The sequence below is a fragment of the Mastomys coucha genome, unplaced genomic scaffold (genome assembly GCF_008632895.1).
Source record: "Mastomys coucha isolate ucsf_1 unplaced genomic scaffold, UCSF_Mcou_1 pScaffold13, whole genome shotgun sequence".
Classification (NCBI taxonomy): Eukaryota; Metazoa; Chordata; class Mammalia; order Rodentia; family Muridae; genus Mastomys; species Mastomys coucha.
The window spans coordinates 7700593-7717893 of record NW_022196895.1 but is presented as its reverse complement, the minus strand read 5'-3'; the positions used below and the strand labels follow the sequence as shown (position 1 = coordinate 7717893).

The 17301-nt window shown below is 45.4% G+C and overlaps 1 long non-coding RNA gene across 1 annotated transcript in view; it reads left to right on the top strand.

The window, feature by feature from the left end:
• LOC116086841 overlaps positions 1-2530 on the top strand; it is a 3967-nt gene extending 1437 nt beyond the window's left edge. Inside the window, exons 3-4 of the long non-coding RNA XR_004117159.1 lie at positions 1597-1808; positions 1932-2530. This is a non-coding gene — a long non-coding RNA (uncharacterized LOC116086841). The remainder of the gene's footprint in view (positions 1-1596; positions 1809-1931) is intronic.
• Positions 2531-17301: the final 14771 nt, after the last annotated feature.

Genomic DNA, 17301 nt, shown 5'->3' with positions numbered 1-17301 from the left:
CTGGAACAATAGCAAACCCCTACTGATGTGTTTTCCCGAAGCTAGGCATCGGAGAGAACACACTGGTTCTGGCACCTCTGGGACAGAGGAGGAGCTCGACCCATATTGACAGATTCGACAACATTCGGGCTCTAGCGGCTCCGGAAGCCACCCATAATTTTACCCTCTACATTCCCAATCATTTTAGTAGTGCCTCCAACCACAAGAAAAACGACAGGTCATTGTTTTTCCTTTCAGAACTCAAGATTCACCTTTAATTTTTTATTTTTTTTTAAGACTGGCTTTCCGAAAGAGGAATAGGTTAGAGAAATATTTTTTTTCCATCTCAGTTAATGTAAAAATAAAACCTATCCGGTTGACTAAGACAAAACTCTAGGCCGCCTGCAGACTCTACGGACTCTGACGACGACACCCCAGCCCAGCAGCAAAGGCACATTTCAAAGCCCTCCCCCACCGGCTTCAGGCTGGACTCTCCAGGGAATGGAAGTCAGCAGAATCGGGGTGCCTAAGGAAAGGAAGCACATCAACCTAGGGGAGCCCCAAAATGGAGATGGTCCCTGTCATGCCCCAGATAGCTCCTGGAAGTTTCTTCCTTAGTGTTTTTCTTTTGTTTTGTTTCTCTTTCTTTTCAACTCCTTTTCTCTTGTCCCCTCCTATCTTTCCCTACCCGGCTTTACTAGTCTTGACCGGAATCATTTCGCTCAGAACCATTTAGACCCAAGGAGCAGGCCCTCCGAACAGAATCTTCTTCCTGCTCCCGAAAGAAGGCTGTCTCTGGGGCGCGGCCTGTCCCCCTATGCTCATTTATTTGGTCCGGACCAAACCACCGCTCGCCTTTCAAATCTAGCCGGAACACAGCAGCCAATAGGGCAGGGGGCGGGGGCTCTGTAGCTAAAACGGAAGAGGTGTTTGGGGACTCGAGGACGGGCGGCTTCCGGGGGGGCACCAGAGACCTGGGCCTGGATGCATGCCGCTATACTTCTTTGGCCTTGCAAACTCAAGCTCATTATCTGTCATTTCACAAAGCTTCTATCTGCTCCAACGTCAATTCAAAACTGGGGAAGGGGGTGTAGATACATACACGTACAATTTCTGTGTTAAACATGGTTTGAACTTTAGATTTAAAAATATTACGCTAAAGTTATAACTCACTGGTGAATTGCTTAATGTTCAAGGATTTGGGTTCGATTCCCACGCACTACAAAAAAAAAAAAAAAAAAAAGGAAACGCACATTTATAAAACCTAGTCGATTATACCACATGTCTTACTGCCCTTAGGGACTCTTTCACCCAACAATACGGGTCTCCTTGGCTTACTAATTTTCCCCAATGTCCCAGGCCAGTAGAGGTGTATGAACAGTGTGTGCCCCCATTTGAAATGCCAGTCATTAACTCTTTTCCCTCCTCCTCCTCTCTCCCTTCGTGAGTCCTGTTTTCTTTCTTTTACCCCATTTCTTCCCTTCCCTTCCTCTGTTTTATTTTTAATTTCCTATAAACAAACAAAACCGCTCCAGACGTCATCAGGTGACGGCGGAAGAGCGAAGGTCGCCCCAATTCACAGTGTTGGTTCTCTTTCTGCCGGGCCTCCGGCTTCAGAGCTAATGCACCCGGTCCTGGGCAATGGGAATCAAGCGACACGCGGGACCCGATCCTGCCCCCGCAGTCTCGCACGTTTGCTGCCCCTGGTGATCCCAGCCGGCAGCCGCCAGCTCAGCGCAGAGGTGGGCTCACGGTTACCCGAAAGGTCACTGAGGTGGCATCCCTGTCCGTGCGCTGTTTACGCGACTTAATGTACTTCTTACGCGGCGGTAAGTCGCAGCGGCGATAAGGGGGTGGCCCGGGAGGGTCGCCGTAAAAGCCCCATGCAGGGCGCCTGCGGCCCACCCTCAGCCATTAACCTTTTATACTTCATTCTTTCCTCTCTCTTAAAGCTTGTTATCTGGGCCACCCAATGACCGACAAAAGATCTTCCCTCCCCACGTCTCCCATCGCCACTTTAAACCAAATAAATTTAGCTATTAAGGGCCAAGATGTCTGACAAAAGATCGAAAGGTGTCTTTCTGGGATCCCTTGAAGAAGCAGAGAAGCTAGCCGCTCTCGAATCCCGATAAAGAAATTCCACGCCGGCGCCGGCCTCCCTCCTCAGCCTGCTTGTGTCCGACACCCTGAGATGGCCAACCTCAAAGGTCCCTTGCAACCTGTGACTGCAATTGAGGCATTATCTCCGGGTCTCCTGGCCTGAAGATGCTCCGGCATTGGAACTAACCCTAACCCTAACCCTAACCCAGCTGTAGGACCTAAAGCATTCCTGCTAGGCTTGCAGAAGAACAGAAGTCAATGAAACAAACCTAAATTTAAATTTAAATTTGCCCCACCTCTCTTTCCTTTGAGACAAAGCCTTCTATTATGTATGACTAGCTCTTGATCCTTAAGCCTCAGGCCTTTATTACATTGGAATTACAAATGTTTGTTAGCTTTGTCCTACCTTGTTCCCCCTAATACTAATAAAGACAAAACCAAATTCTACCTGTCTACCTTTCCCACAGTTCATTTTAGGATCAGAGAAGCAACCCACATCTCCTGAGGGTCTGAACCCCCTGGCAGAGGGTATAGACCTGTGTCCCAGAATCCTGGAACTGAACCTAGGAAGGGTGTAGACTCTCAAAGGTTAGTTTAGTCAAACACAGTATATAGAATCATTATTAATTACAGCTGGCATGGCTACTTGAAGCCCAGGGCTGTGTGTCAGCCAATGACACCACTCTCAAAGGATGAAACCGAGAGTCCTCATTTCGCAGACTCGGGACTCTGAAAGTCCTGGGGGAAAGGGGATGTCTGTTGGAATGGTCAGATAATGATGGATTTGCTGCTTCCAAACGGGAAGGGCTGAGAAGGCTGGAAGCATGGCTGAGAGGTCCAGGTAGGACCTCTGCTTTGCTGCTCCCTCAATCTACTCTCTGGCAGATGCTGGACTCATTTCCCAAAGGCAGCCCAGGTTCTTCTGCCACCTTCCTATCCCTTCCAAATACTTTCCTTCCCAAACACCCTCATCTCATCGTGTAGTGTAGCCTTGCCCTCTAACCTGGCCTCTGAAGGAAGAGGACACGAAGGCTCAGAAAGAGAAGGTGCTTTCTGCTCCCTGGGTTGAGCTAGACCTGAGGTCTCCTTGGATGTGGGAGCAGAGGGGCTGGGAGCACAGGAACAATGAATTCTGGGATGTGGATCCCACTGCCCCAAACCTTTGTCCCTCAGAGACCTTCTTCCCTGTTCAGTAAGTAGTATTTGCCCTTTTCTTTCCCTTCTTTTTCTTCCTTCCTTCCTTCCTTCCTTCCTTCCTTCCTTCCTGCCTTCCTTCCTTCCTTCCTTCCTTTCTTTCCTTTTTTTTTAAGGCCAGGCAGGGATTGATAAAATAGGGGGAAAAATAAAGAAAGAAAACAGAAAAAAGAGTTTTTGAGAGATTTGCTAAGTTATAGGGTAGTTACCAAGAAAAGTTACTGCTTGTAATAGCTGGGCAGTGGTGGCCCACGCCTTTAATCCCAGCACTTGGGAGCCGGAGGCAGGCAGATTTCTGAGTTGGAGGCCAGCCTGGTGTACAGAGTTCCAGGACAGCCAGGGCTATACAGAGAAACCCTGTCTCGAAGAAACAAACAAACAAAAAATAACCCCAACAACAACAAAAGAGACCTCTCTATTCAGCTATGTGGAGAGTTAGGGCTAAAGGGTTTGCCTACTGCTGTGCAGCCCTCCAGCTTCCTGCCACTCATCAACAGATCAAGTCCAGAGTATGCATGGCTGAAGAAGAACCAGGAGAGGCAGCTCTGAGCTTGCAAGTGTTTGCAGTCTAGGAGGTTGGCACCTCTTGGAGAGCCAGAGCAGCTTCATGGAAGGAGCTAGGGGAAGCTTTGCCTTCCTCTGAAAGGGCCTGTAGATTGCAGTTGTCTTCCAGGCCGTGAAGTGGCTTTGCAAAGTTGAGAGTTCCTCTAGCTTAAACACAGAGGGAATTTGTAAGAGCCATTGGACCAGCCCAGAACCTGAGGCTACTGTGCCACCTCCATGTATTTTCTGTGTGAGGAGGGCAAGTGGCCCAACTTCTCTGTTCCAGTTCCCTCTTCTGTAAAAGAGAGCTTTAAAAAGCCAAGGCATGGCGTCCTGGCTATGCCTGTGATCACTGTGCTTAGAGCTCAGTGCTTTGGGATTCTCATGCCAGCCAAGACTACGAAGTGGGCAAGATGGCTCAAAGGACAAAGCTATGTCCTGACAGGACAAACCAATGACCTCCACTCATGAGCTGTGGCATGGGTGCATGTGTGAGCACATACATACAGAAGTGTAATTTAAAAATTAAAGAAAGGCTAGAAGGAAGAAAGGAAAAAGAAGAGAGGGGGAGGGAGGGAATGAGAGAGAGGGAGGGAGGGAGGGACAGACTCCCTTAAGGGATCATTGCAAAGACAGGGAGGGAGGGACAGACTCCCTTATGGGATCATTGCAAAGACTAAGGGCTTTGCTGGTAATGCCTGTGCATGGTAAGGTCTGTGAATTATTACTGACACCGCACATATACTGCACAAAATTTCAGCTTCGAATGTGACCTAACCGCCCCTGTACTAAATGAATTCCCAGAAAAGCACTCCCATTTGACTTGGGGGGGCTGTTTTGAGCCCTCTGTGTACTAGCACCAGGACTTTATTGCATTATGGTAGGGAAGAGGGTGTGGGGTGAGACAAACATAAGTCCTCTGCTGGCTTTGGAGTCTTTGAAGAGGAAACATTCCTGGTTCTCCCCTTTGCAAATGCAAGCAGCAGAGTCCAGCATCTTCTGCAGAACCAAGAGAGCAATCTTGAAGCTTCTCAAAGAAAAAAAGAAGAATCCCAGTCCTCCACAGCAGCCCTCCCTGCCAACTCTGCTCTAGAGATAGAAGGGGATTAGCACACAGCCATTAAGAAGAACCAATTTAAATTGGTCTACACATAACTAACCCTACACTTCTCTCAAACTTTTCACCTTTCAACTAGTATTGTAGATTTATGCCAGTTTGATTTTTCATTGTTTTGGGTCTCTCTCTCTCTCTCCCCCTCTCCTTCTCCCTCTCTCTCCCCCTCTCCCTCTCCCTCTCCCTCTCCCTCTCCCTCTCCCTCTCCCTCTCCCTCTCCCTCTCCCTCTCCCTCTTTGCAGGCGGCTGGCCCCATGTGGTCTCAGAGACTGCTTTCCTCTGTCTCTGACAGCCATGGTCTTCTCTTGGTTTGATTTACTGAGTGCTGTCATTTCTCTGCTCTTTACTTTCACAGTCACACATTCAAACCTGATAAAGTTCAAGACCCTGAGTGCTTGCAGCTTCCCACGACTGACAGTCCTGTCCTCCACTCCAGCCAGCTAGCTGAGGCTGATTGAATCCTTGTGGACAGAAGCCTCCGGGGATCAGAAGCAGCAGTTAGTCCAAGGGGACAGGGAATGCCCTGGCCCCCTCTGCTATTTCAGCAAACCATAGCCCCTTCTCTCCTAGGATGGATTGTCAGAGATTTGGGGGTAGGGAAGTGAAAGAGCCCAGCTTCCACATGCAGAGTTGGTTAAGGCAGGGTGCAAACTCCTAGGTGGCTGCCCTGAGAGCTGGATCTCCTAAATCTATGAACAGCAACGAGAGCTCAAGACCGAGACACTTAACCCCGAGGTGCCTCCGTTGCTCTGTCCATAAAATGATAAAAATATTGCTTCCCACAAACACTCATCATGGCCTAATGACCAGGGTCCTACTTGCCCATGCCATCCTATGAGCTCCTTGGAGATGGGCATGCATATATCTGGCCTGGCTCTTCAGTTCCTGTCAGCTTCAGTACAAATTTAGATGTTAATCTAAACACTACACTAGTGGGCTAAACAAAAGGAATGATTTCTCTCCAAAGGCCAAACAGTTAACTTAGACTCAGGTTTCCAGACCTCTGAAAGGTTTTCTGATGGAAGATGCTTTCTAAATACCTTATTTTCTGCCCGTGAATATAAGTGAGCAAAACCAAGAACATAACCTACCAGTGGTGACCAAGAACGGAAGCCTTTTACTCTTAGCGTGGATAGTGTGAGGGCATTGTAGTGACTAAGCATCATTTATTTATCGCCCAAATTCATGTTTTCATTTATCTTAAAAAGTGTCAGAGTTTTCTAGTGCTGGGGAGTAGCCCAGTGGTAGAGCACATGTTTCACATGCTCCGGGGCCCTTAGTTAATGCCTAGTGTCACAAAACAAACAAGGAAATCTGATGTGAAGTAATTATGGTAGTAGTGACTCAAGTAGATGGCTGGCAATCTGAGTGTTCTCACCTTAGTAATCATAGAAAAAGGAAAGACGACATTCCTCCAGACAGTGCTGGGCCTTGGTGTCTGGGGCTCCAAAGAGCTCACAGAATCTGAAATCTCTCTGAGAAAGATTGTGTCCGCCAACCTGAAAGCCCTTAAGCGAAGAAGACCCGAAGCCCAGGACTAAAGCACTGAAGATTCAGCGATTGGTCATTCCGTGTGTCCTAAGTACTCTCTGAACACAATACTCTCTGAAGTTCTCTGAAGGAACAGTTCACTGACACAAACATGGAGGAGCGGATGGGATATGACAAACTGTTGGTCAAGAGAATGAAGGAAGGCAAAGAACCCTGGGAAGAGATTGCCGAGAGTCACCAGCTGTCCTGGCTGAGAGCCTATACTTCCAAGTCTGAGTCCAGGTAAAAATAAGTCTTTAAGAGGAACAAATAATCAACCTTGGGAGGAAAAAGTTGGCTACATTGTGGCAGATACCAGTAATTCCCATAACTCAAGAGGCAGAGGCAGAGGAACATGAGAAGTCTGCAGCCAGCTGGGTGGTGGTGGCACACACCTTTGATCCCAGCACTTGGGAGGCAGAGGTAGGCAGATTTCTGAGTTCAAGGCCAGCCTGGTTTACAGAGTGAGTTCTAGGACAGCCAGGGAGATCCAGAAAACCCCTGTTTCGAAAAACAAAACAAAAAAGAAGAAGAAGAAGAAGAAGAAGAAGAAGAAGAAGAAGAAGAAGAAGAAGAAGAAGAAGAAGAAGAAGAAGAAGAAGAAGAGGAGGAAGAAGAAAAAGAAGAAGTCTGCGGCCAGCCTGCTTTACATAGGGCTAGACCAACTAGGATTATTTAGTGAGACCCTTTCTCATTTTGTTTTGTTTTGTTTTGCTTTGCTTTGCTTTGCTTTGTTTTGTTTCAGTTCAGTGTGGTATGGTTTGGTTTGATTTTTTTTTTGTTTTTGTTTTTGTTTTTCGAGACAGGGTTTCTCTGTGTATCCCTGGCTATCCTGAAACTCAATTTGTAGACAAGGCTGGTGGGAAACTCAGAGATCTGCAATGCCTCTGCATCCCAAGTGCTGGGATTAAAGGCATGCATCACCACCACCCAACAGGACTATGAACTTAAAAAGGTATAATTTGTCTCTCTAATTCTCATGTCTACAGAAAGCTAAACAATATCTAAGGGGACAACTGTAGTAAGCCTTTTAAGAATTCAGCACAGTTGTCAGCTACTGTGTTCAGAAGGCACTTTTTTTCTGGGAGAGATGGTGGCAGTAAAGTATTATATATTATATAACACACTATAACATATAAATTCCAGTACTTAGGATATAGAGGCAGATCCATGTGTAGCCAGTTAGAGGCCAGCTCTGGCTACTGAAGACCCTGTCTTTAAAAAAAAAAAAAAAAAAAAAAAGACTGAGGCCAGGCAGTGGTTGCACACGCCTTTAATTCCAGCACTTGGGAGGCAGAGACAGGCAAATTTCTGAGAGGCCAACCTGGTCTACAGAGTAAGTTCCAGGACAGCCAGAGCTACACAGAGAAACTCTGTCTTGAAAACAAACAAACAAAAAATAAATAAAAACAAAAAACAAAAAAGGAAAACCAAGGCAGGGCAGTGATGGTGAACATCATTAAGCCCAGGAGGCAAAGGCTGGAGGTCTCTGTGAGTATGAGGCCAGATTGGCCAACATAGTGAGTTCCAGGATAGCTGGGACTAATAGTAAAATCCTGTCTCAATAAAACAACAATGAAAACCAGGGTGGGAGAGATGGCTCCACAGTTAAGAGCACTGGCTGTCTTGCAGAGAGGACCTGGGTTTGATTCCTAATACCCACACACAGTGGCTCACAACCATCTAACTTCATCCCATCCCAGGGGATCTGACATCTTCTTCTGGCCTTTGTGGGTACTTTATGCATGTGGTGAATAGTATATAGACATACAATGCACATAAAACAAGAATAGACGAATCTTTCTTATAAAGAAAATCAAAACAAAGCCTGAAGACACTTTTTAGCTCTCTAGTGCGCAGATATCATTTGCATATTACAAAGTTGCTTCTTTCTGACCATAGTTCTGGCCTCTGTGGAATAACTAAGGATAGACTGACATCAAATGACTTCTCCTGGCACATCCTCAGTCAGATTACTACTCTGTTTATGGTACCACAATTAAAGGCATGTAATTATCTAACAAAAACAGTATAAAACGTTACATCATTTGTAAAGCAGTATCTAGCTAAAGTCTAGCCAAAACCACAGTGTAGATCCACAAATAAAGCAAGTTGTTGGCCTTCAAGTTTCTTTCCTTTTTTTTCCTGTTGTTGCTTTTTCAACACACGGTCTCTCTGTGTGATGCTGGCTATCCTATTCTCTGTGTGATGCTGGCTATCCTGTTCTCTGTGTGATGCTGGCTATCCTGGAACTTGCTCTGTGGACCAAGCTGGCCCCAAACTCTCCTTCCTGAGTCACCAGCCCTGCTCAGCCTTCTCAGTGTTGAGAGTTCAGACAGGTACTGAGCCTCTGTGGAAACGGCAGGGTGAACAGACAGGAGCCCATGTGAGTCAGCCGCCGAGTCATGAGTTCAAACACCAGAGACACAGAGAAAGTTTACTGTCTTTCTCAGGCTGTAAGCCCTTATGCAAATCCCTCCATAACACCGCTTGCCATTTTCCTCATTTGTTCAGAGGAGGTAAGAGTGTCTTCTATACCCAGAATGCTGTTTGGACTGTTTGGCAGGATAAATGATGAAATTCTACTTTAGGCTACTTAAGGGGTTATGAAGCAAGAGAAAGAGGATATCAAGGGCTCAGAGTCTTGAGAGAGGGGAGTTGTTTAAAAGCAAGAGGTACAGGGCAAAGCCTTTGAGAGGATGAAATGTAACCTACTAGGGGGTCACTGAAGGCCATAAACAGCCTGAGTGTGTTGATGCACATCTGCAATCCCAGTACCTGGGAGTCTGAGGCAGGAGCTGGGCTATATAACAAACAAAACCAAAAATCCTTGGTCAATGGGTGGTTGTGGAGGTTCAGCAATTAAAGGTAGTTTATACCACCTTTATACCAAGCCGAATACATTAGTCAGTATTGTCTAAGGAGACAGAACTGACAGAATGAAGAAAGATATATGGATGCACCTATATATTATGAATTATTATAATATATAACACTATATAATAATAAATTACTATATGATTTATTAGAATGACTTACATGGATATGGTCCGTATAGTCCAACCATGGATATGCCATACTGGAGCAGCTGAGAACCTGGTAATAGTCCACAGTGCTGGACATCTCCTCAGTTCCAGTCTGGCACCAGAGACATGGAGGACGTGTGAAGAACTTCTGGTCCTAAAGTGTGTGCTGGAAGCTCAAAGGTGGCTTGAATACCAGCCAAGAGTGTATAGGAGCAGGAGGTGGGCTTGCCTACTGGCAAGCACAGCAGGACTCCTTAGACAATACTGACTAATGTATTCGGCTTGGTATAAAGGTGGTATAAACTACCTTTAATTGCTGAACCTCCACAACCACCCATTGACCAAGGATTTTTGGTTTTGTTTGTTATATAGCCCAGCTCCTGCCTCAGACTCCCAGGTACTGGGATTGCAGATGTGCATCAACACACTCAGGCTGTTTATGGCCTTCAGTGACCCCCTAGTAGGTTACATTTCATCCTCTCAAAGGCTTTGCCCTGTACCTCTTGCTTTTAAACAACTCCCCTCTCTCAAGTCTCTGAGCCCTTGATATCCTCTTTCTCTTTCATCCTCCTTTCATGTACTCTCATCATCTGGGCTGCAACCAAGCAAAAGACACCGCCTACTTTTGTGGATTTGCTGTTGCCTTTACATTGCTTTTGCAGGACAGGGTTTCTCTGTGTAACCCTGGCTGTCCTGGAACTCTCTATACAGACCAGGCTGACCTTGAACTCAGAGTTCTGCCTACCTCTTCCTCCCTGAGCACTGGAATTAAAGGCCTATGCCTCCGCACCCCGCTGATACCACCCACTTTTGGGATACATTTTTCTGCTTCAAATGATCAGATCAAGAAGAGTCTTTCGCTGGGCGGTGGTGGCATACGCCTTTAATCCCAGCACTTGGGAGGCAGAGGCAGGTGAATTTCTGAGTTCTGAGTTCGAGGCCAGCGTGGTCTACAGAGTGAGTTCTCGGACAGCCAAGGCTACACGGAGAAACCCTGTCTCGGAAAAAAAAACAAACAAACAAAAAAAGAAAAGTCTTTCGAAAGAGTGCCTAGAGATTTGTGTTATTCCAGATCCAATCAACTTGATAAATAAGACCTGAGTCCCACCCCTGGGACCACTCCCACAAGCTGTCCTCTGACCTCCACGAACCTTAGGGTGTGTGTCTGAGGTATAGACTTGAGTGCTTGCACACACACAAAATGAATAGATGTATTAAAAGAATTTTAAGAACCTTGAACGGGTGCTGCTCAGAGCAGGTGTGGTGATGCACTTCATGTGATTTTAAACTGTGGAGGATTTGTGAATAGAAGCAAGAAGATCAATTCTAAGAGTGTTCTTGGCCACAATATACTGAGTCTGGGGCCAACCTAATCTCTAGGAGGCTAATCAATCAACCAATCAATAAAAGAAATGAGGTTATGAGATTTGAAGTATCAGCAGATTGTTTCACTATTATTATCCAAGTGCAGCGGGACATGCCTTTAGTCCCAGCACTCCAGAGATCAGCAGAAGCAGGCAGATCTATAAGAGTGTGGTCTACATATGAATTCAGGCTAGCCAGGGCAACATAGTAAGGCTATGTCTCAAAAAAAAAAAAAAAAAAAATACTAAACTGTCCTTTAGGACAAAAGATAACTGTCAAGTAAGAAGAAATAAATTATGAAGTTTCAAAACTATTAACTGGAAAATTTACCATCAATATGAAACCTTTTAACAGAAACAAATGTAGCAATGAGAGCCAAGGTAGAATTGAGTCTGCCAAAGCTACTATAATGAGATTTTGGGCATTAAAATGAAGCCCAAAATAGTGGCATTAGGATGTAATACTACAATGCAGGCTCAGTAATGCCGAGGTGGTGGTTTCTTCTGACTAAGGGTTTCCCCAGAGGCCAGGCCAGAAGCCTGGCACATAGCAGGTACACGTTTATGAACGAATCACGGTAAGACATACAGTTTTCCCCAGCCCCTAAGTTTGCCATTTCCTTCCCTCACACAGAGACACTGTTCCAAAGACCAGCTTCCTAGGGATGCCACCACAAGTGTGTCTCTGAGAACTGAATTTCCAGACTCAGTGGTACATGCTGGGGTCAGATGATCTCCTGACGGTAGGGGCCCGGGAAGGCACTGTGAAGAGAGAGACTCCAGCCAGCACGCCGATGCCCTACACAGGTTAAGATGCAGCAAGAAGGCCCTCCCTAGAAGCTATAATCATGTGCTTGGTCTTTCTGGCTTCCAAATAAATGTGTATAAATTCTCCAGCCTTAGGCATCTACTTTTAGCAACAGACCAAGAGGACTGCGAACAAACACAAATAAGTAAATGCATGTAATAAAATAGTTTTAAAAGGGAGAAAACAGATGAAGACATCACACAGAGACAGACATACACATACACACACTTGCACTCAAGCACACACACACACACACACACACACACACACACACACACTGGTTTTTTTAACCTAGTGTGGACTAGAATTTGATAAATAACCCAGGGTGGCTTTGAACATATGGTCTTTGGACTCAGATCCTTCTGAGTATCGTGACTGGCTACATGAGCCTATTGCCAAACTCCAAGGCTTATGGGGAAGGGGGAGAGAGGAGACTTGAGACAAGGAGTGGTGACACATCTGGAAAGAGGGACCCTCAATTAAAGAATTGTTCTGTCAAACTGGCCTGTGGACTTTATCTAGCTTGATGATTGATGTGGGATAGCCTACCCCCGTTGAGGGTAGTGTCACTTCTGGTCAGGTGGCCCAGAGCTGACTAAGAAAGCTGTGTGTGAACAGGAGCAATGGGAACAAGCCAGCAGCAACTTTCTTCCATGGACTCTGCTTCAGTTCCTGCCTCAGCTTCCCTTGGCGATGGACTATGACCCTGCAAACTAAAATACCCACCCACCTGCTTTTTTGCGGATTTGCTTGTTTGTTTGTTTGTGGTTTTCATGGTGTGTATCATAGCAACAGAAACCAAGGTCTGGCTGTGCAGTCCTGGCTGGCCTGGAACTTTCTGTGTGTACCAGACTGGCTAAAAAAAATTGGAAGTAATCCTCCTGCCTCTGACACCCAAGTGCTGAGATGACAAGGGTATGCCATCATGCCTTGCTCTGCTTTTGTTTCTGTTAATTAATCAATTAATTAACTAATTAATTAATGTGGTATATCTAAGAGGGGAGGAGGGGAAGGGATGAAAGGCAAAGCATTAGCTAGAAAGGCCTTCCGGGTGCAGGCTTCTGCCCCCACCTCCCACTTCATAGGATAGGGTACCACTACTCACCTAGCACTTTTCTTTTGGGCTCCAGGTATTAACTTTGGCTCACTGGGCTTACGTAAGCAGTGCTTCTACCTGACAAGCTGGCTCCCTGGTCCCAGTTCTCTTTCAGGGTTTGTTTGTTTGTTTGTTTGTTTGTTTGTTTGGATTGGTTGGTTGATGGGTTAGTTGTTGAGACACTATCTCTTGTAATTCAGACTGGCTTGGAATTTAGTACGTAGCCAAAGCTGGCCTTGAACTCTTGATTCATGCTTGATTAGCTGCCTCGGTTGAGATTACAAATGTATATAACATTAGTCTGGCTGATTTGGTGCTGAAGATGGAACCTGGGCCTTACGCATGTTACGAAAGCACTGCCAACTGAGCCACACCCCTACACATTTACTTCTGGCTATACATCCTCACCAGGCCCTCACCTAAAAAGCAGTGTGAATGCTGGGCTCCTGTGGTGAAGTCCTATTGGACTCTTTCCCTGCCACTCACACGCTGATCACTAAGTCTGAGATTCTTCACCTTCCTGACTCCTTTTTGTCAGATCAAACTCGCTCCTAAATCCTAAAATGTTCCTGCTTCTCAGAATCCTGCCTGAAAAGTTAGGACAGCTGCAGTGAGCGTGGCCTGGGTCCCTACATAAAGCTTCCTTTCTGTGGAAGCAATATCCCATCATCCTCTGGTGCAGAGTTAGTCCCAGGACACAAAAGCTCTCCTGCCTCCCTGTTAGGTATATTCCTGAAGTTGTTAATTCTCCATTTCAAAATAATGATCAATTGGCTGTAAATTTAATTTTCAACATTTCTTTTTTTTTTTTGTTTTTTTTTTGTTTGTTTGTTTTATGAGATAGGGTTTCTCTGTATAGCCCTGGCTGTCCTGGAACTCACTCTGTAGACCAGGCTGGCCTCGAACTCAGAAATCCACCTGCCTCTGCCTCCCAAGTGCTGGGATTAAAGGCATGCACCACCACCGCCCGGCTCAATATTTCATTGCTTAAGTTGACCCATTCCATACTGGTCTTCCTTCAAAGCACTAATGCTTAAGAAAAAAATATCAGTTTATTTTTTTCAGACAGGGTTTTATCTGTGCTCAGATTGACCTCAAACTCCATGTGTAGCTAAAGACAAGCTTAAACTTCCTGCTTCCACCTCCCGAGTGCAGGGGCACATCACTAAACCTGGCTTACGGGATACAGGGAATCAAATCCAGGGCTTTATCCATGCTAGGCAAGCAGTCTACCAACTGAACCAAAGCCCTAGCATACCCCTAATGGCTTTTTAAGTTAAACTGCATTTTATTTATTGTGTGTCTCTATATATGGTTGTGCATGGGCCATGGCTTACGGAGGTTAAAGGTCAGTCTGCAAGAGTAGATTCTCTCTCCCTCCAGTATGTGCCTCCCAGGGATCGAGCTGGGGTTGTCAGGCTTGTCAGTGGGTGCCTTTACTTGTGGAGCCACCTCACTAACTCCGGCCCAAATGCCTTGAATTTTGGACCAGTCTGGCCTGCTTATACGTTCTTGGCCATCCCAGACTGTACAGCAAGGCCTTGGTAGGTATGTATGTGCATATGTGCGTATGTGCATGTAAACATGTGTCATGATGCACTGGTGGGAAACAGAAGGCAACTTTTTGCCGTTCAACATGTAGGTCTTGGGAATAAAACTTAGGGAGTCAGGCTTGAAGGCGGGCACCTTTACACAGTCAACCGTACCCTCAGCTCTATAGCAATAGACATTCCCCACCCCCAACCCCAGCAGTGGACTGAAGTGGAAACTTTTAGTTCTTTAAAGTTAGTTATGTCAAACGAAGTTTTGCTGAGGCACACAGCTGAAAGGATGTCTTGCTAAAGCAAACACACGAAAGACTGTTTTCCTGAAGCAGACGCAGGTGAAAGGATGCTTGGACATAGCAAACATATGGAAGGACCATTGATGAAGGAGTATATAAATATAACCTTACAGACAGTGGGAGACAAGCACTGAGCACTGGTTTGGTTTGCTCTGCCTCACTATTCTTCACTAATGACACACATTAGTGTGTCATTATTGGTTAACAATACTTATATAGCATTGTTAAGCTCAACTTGTAGTAACTCTGCCATTGGAGAAGCTCATCCAAGAACTGTTCGTGAGGTTCCTGTGGCAACTTGCCACTTCTAGGGCCTCACCTCAGGCCAGATGTCGAGCATGGTGGCTTCTTCAGGATTGAACTACAGCTGCCTGGAGTCTGCTTGCTGAAAGGACTGGACTGCAGCTGCTTGTTCGTGCCTGGGGTCTGCCTGCCTAGAGGACTGGACTGTGGCTGCTGATTCATATTTGGTGTTTGCTATGGGACTGAACTGCTGCAGAAGAAGATAAAGCTCGCCCCCAAAGAACTCCTGCTGAACAAGCCCACTTCCCCCATATCCTAATAACTTTTCTCAAAAGTCACATGCTTGAACAGCATGGACAGCAGAAGAGATGTTCTTTGCTTTGTTTTGTTTTGTTTTGTATTGTTTTGTTTTGTTTTTCAAGACAGGGTTTTTCCATGCAGCCCTGATTGTCCTGGAACTCACTCTGTAGGCCAAGATGGCCTTGAACTTACAGAGATTTCACCTACCTCTACCTCCCAAGTGCTGGGATTAAAGACATGCACCACCACAGTCCCACAGCCCGGTTAATTTTAAAAGGTATAATGGGCTCTGCTAACTCTCATGTCTAAAGAAAGCTAGGTAACATAGATGTTTTTGGTCTAGGACACAATGGAGATTTAGATAAGGATCACTTAGTATTGAACTCAAATAACAGTCTCTTAAGCAAATAAGAAGTTTTCTTATAATAAACTGAAGGCTTAGAAATGTAGTTCAGCTCATTCAGTCTTCTCCTTAAATACATGAAGCCTTGGGTCAGTCACTAGCACCTTATTAAGCCAGGCATGGTAGCACATACCTATAATCATAGCACTGAGGAGTATTAAGAATTTAAGGCTAGTCTTGGTAGCAAAGGGAATTTAAGACCACTTTGGGCTCAAATTTGAAAATTTGTCTCAAAAATATATATAAAGTTGTGGATATTAGTGATAATGAAGCTCTAGTCACAGAACCACAGAGACTAGGTGTGGATTAAGGTCCTAGAGCAGTGGGATTCAACCTTTGGAGTCACATATTAGATATCCTGCATATCAGATATTTACATTATGATTCATAAGGATAGCAAAATTATAGTTATGAAGAAGCAATAAAAATAAATGTATGCTTAGGGTCACCACAACATGAGGAACTATATAATCAGGTCAAAGCACTAGGAAGACTGAGAACCACTGGACTAAAGAGTACAGATAAATCTCATTAGAAAAGGGAAACAGAGCAGGGCGGTAGTGGCGCACTCCTTTAGTCCCAGCACTTGGGAGGCAGAGGCAGGCAGATTTTTGAGTTCGAGGCCAGGCCAGCCTGGGCTACAGAGTGAGTTCCAGGACAGCCAAGGCTACACAGAGAAACCCTGTCTTGAAAAAAAAAGAAAGAAAGAAAGAAAGAAAGAAAGAAAGAAAGAAAGAAAGAAAGAAAGAAAGGAAGGGGAAACAGAAGAGATAATTATGGGTTGGGAAGGGCTGGGCATAGAAGAGGGGAATACAGGAAGCAACAACTAAAATTAAGAGTTATTTAAGGGATTGTATGTTGAAACAGCAGAAACTTCCTAAAATATACACATATTTGAAGGTGAACTAAACGCAATTGCCAAATAGTAGGGGAGACAGAGATCTAACTGGCTATCTCTTGTCACCAAATGAAGCATCCAGTTATAGGATTGAGTTACAATTAATTGATGTTAACCAAAAGGATCCCATGGGAATCCCCAACAACCCAGGCTACCGCATAGACAACAAGTTGCTCTCTACAAACTGACAGCAAGTTCCCGTTGCTAAAGACATCCACACAACTCAATGAACATGGAGAAGTTAAGCTACCTACAGCCTTCAGTCCTATGTTCCATTGTCTTTGAGACAGAGAGGCACTCTGCCTGCTACCAAAAGAGAAAAGTCAAAAGCACCGAACCAGTCCCAACCCTCTTGGTTTACCATGGCATCCTGCCTGAAAGATATGCTAGGGCAATGGTGTTGCATACTTGTGGAAGTAACTAACCAATATCTGATTTGACTTAAGACCAACTGCATGAGATGAAACCCATACTTGACACTTCTTGGGTGAAGAACCAGACACTAGATAGCCCAAGGACTTAGAGTAAAGCCAAATACTACTGGAAAAAACAAACAAACAAAACCTCCCCCAAAACCCAAAGTGATAAGATTACTCTAATGACATTCTGCTATACTTAGATCAGTGCCTTGCCCAGCCATCATTCAGAGAAGCTTGTCTGCAGAAGATGAAAACAAATGTAAAAATCCACAGTCAGACACTACACAGAGTATGGGAGATCCTGAAACACTAAGTAAGATGTCTCCACCAAATCCCTCCTCTCAGAGCTCAGGGAGCCCCTCGGAAGAGGAGGTAGAAAGAGCCAGAGGGGATGGAGGACACCAGATGAACAACCCCTCTAAACCAGCACAAGCAAAGACT